Consider the following 2,500-nt stretch of genomic DNA (forward strand, 5'->3'; position numbering starts at 1 on the left):
GAGAGAGAGACAGAGAGAGAAGGATGGAGAGAGAGAGAGAGAGAGAGATCGAGAGAGAAGGATGGAGAAAGAGAGAGAGAGAGAGACCGAGAGAGAGAGAGAGAGAGACAGAGAGAGAAGGATGTAGAAAGAGAGAGAGAGAGAGACCGAGAGAGAAGGACGGAGAGAGAGAGAGACCGAGAGAGAAGGATGGGGAGAGAGAGAGAGACCGAGAGAGAAGGACCGAGAGAGAAGGATGTAGAAAGAGAGAATACAAAAGTAAAAACCATGGAGACACACACACACACACACACACACAGAGCCCTCACAACAGGTCTGCACTGTAAACTGTTGCAATATCACACACACAATATGGCTCCTGCTTGTCCTCTAAACACACCCTTGTGAGTGTGTATGTGTGTGTGAAGGAGGACAGGCACGCTTTAAAGAAGCGCTTCTTTGAGAGACACTGCTCATCAATTTTCCTCTTGGTCATAAAGAAATCTGCTGCCATATGCACTTTGCTGTTGATAATCTATTACCAAAACAGGGTGCTGAGGCTGTGGCTAACTCTTCTCTACTTCTCCCTCTTGTCCATATCAGGACTTCAAATCAAATCAAATCAAATTTTATTTGTCACATACACATGGTTAGCAGATGTTAATGCGAGTGTAGCGAAATGCTTGTGCTTCTAGTTCCGACAATGCAGTAATAACAAGTAATCTAACTAACAATTCCAAAACTACTGTCTTGTACACAGTGTAAGGGGATAAAGAATATGTACATAAGGATATATGAATGAGTGATGGTACAGAGCAGCATAGGCAAGATACAGTAGATGGTATCGGGTACAGTATGTACAAATGAGATGAGTATGTAAACAAAGTGGCATAGTATAGTATAAAGTGGCTAGTGATACATGTATTACATAAGGATACCGTCGATGATATAGAGTACAGTATATACGTATGCGTATGAGATGAATAATGTAGGGTAAGTAACATTTATATAAGGTAGCATTGTTTAAAGTGGCTAGTGATATATTTACATCATTTCCCATCAATTCCCATTATTAAAGTGGCTGGAGTTGAGTCAGTGTCAGTGTGTTGGCAGCAGCCACTCAGTGTTAGTGGTGGCTGTTTAACAGTCTGATGGCCTTGAGATAGAAGCTGTTTTTCAGTCTCTCGGTCCCAGCTTTGATGCACCTGTACTGACCTCGCCTTCTGGATGATAGCGGGGTGAACAGGCAGTGGCTCGGGTGGTTGATGTCCTTGATGATCTTTATGGCCTTCCTGTGACATCGGGTGGTGTAGGTGTCCTGGAGGGCAGGTAGTTTGCCCCCGGTGATGCGTTGTGCAGACCTCACTACCCTCTGGAGAGCCTTACGGTTGAGGGCGGTGCAGTTGCCATACCAGGCGGTGATACAGCCCGCCAGGATGCTCTCGATTGTGCATCTGTAGAAGTTTGTGAGTGCTTTTGGTGACAAGCCGAATTTCTTCAGCCTCCTGAGGTTGAAGAGGCGCTGCTGCGCCTTCTTCACGATGCTGTCTGTGTGAGTGGACCAATTCAGTTTGTCTGTGATGTGTATGCCGAGGAACTTAAAACTTGCTACCCTCTCCACTACTGTTCCATCGATGTGGATAGGGGGGTGTTCCCTCTGCTGTTTCCTGAAGTCCACAATCATCTCCTTAGTTTTGTTGACGTTGAGTGTGAGGTTGTTTTCCTGACACCACACTCCGAGGGCCCTCACCTCCTCCCTGTAGGCCGTCTCATCGTTGTTGGTAATCAAGCCTACCACTGTTGTGTCGTCCGCAAACTTGATGATTGAGTTGGAGGCGTGCGTGGCCACGCAGTCGTGGGTGAACAGGGAGTACAGGAGAGGGCTCAGAACGCAACCTTGTGGGGCCCCAGTGTTGAGGATCAGCGGGGAGGAGATGTTGTTGCCTACCCTCACCACCTGGGGGCGGCCCGTCAGGAAGTCCAGTACCCAGTTGCACAGGGCGGGGTCGAGACCCAGGGTCTCGAGCTTGATGACGAGCTTGGAGGGTACTATGGTGTTGAATGCCGAGCTGTAGTCGATGAACAGCATTCTCACATAGGTATTCCTCTTGTCCAGATGGGTTAGGGCAGTGTGCAGTGTGGTTGAGATTGCATCGTCTGTGGACCTATTTGGGCGGTAAGCAAATTGGAGTGGGTCTAGGGTGTCAGGTAGGGTGGAGGTGATATGGTCCTTGACTAGTCTCTCAAAGCACTTCATGATGACGGATGTGAGTGCTACGGGGCGGTAGTCATTTAGCTCAGTTACCTTAGCTTTCTTGGGAACAGGAACAATGGTGGCCCTCTTGAAGCATGTGGGAACAGCAGACTGGTATAGGGATTGATTGAATATGTCCGTAAACACACCGGCCAGCTGGTCTGCGCATGCTCTGAGGGCGCGGCTGGGGATGCCATCTGGGCCTGCAGCCTTGCGAGGGTTAACACGTTTAAATGTCTTACTCACCTCGGCTGCAGTGAAGGAGAG

The 2,500-nt window shown here is 48.5% G+C and overlaps 1 protein-coding gene across 4 annotated transcripts in view; it reads right to left on the reverse strand.

Annotated features, from left to right (window-relative positions):
* The window catches only part of LOC139423857 (nuclear factor 1 A-type-like), a 283,093-nt gene that overhangs the window by 32,498 nt on the left and 248,095 nt on the right, over positions 1 to 2,500 (reverse strand). The gene's annotated exons all lie outside the window — the stretch shown is intronic.

The sequence above is a fragment of the Oncorhynchus clarkii genome, chromosome 1, assembly GCF_045791955.1.
Source record: "Oncorhynchus clarkii lewisi isolate Uvic-CL-2024 chromosome 1, UVic_Ocla_1.0, whole genome shotgun sequence".
NCBI lineage: Eukaryota > Metazoa > Chordata > Actinopteri > Salmoniformes > Salmonidae > Oncorhynchus > Oncorhynchus clarkii.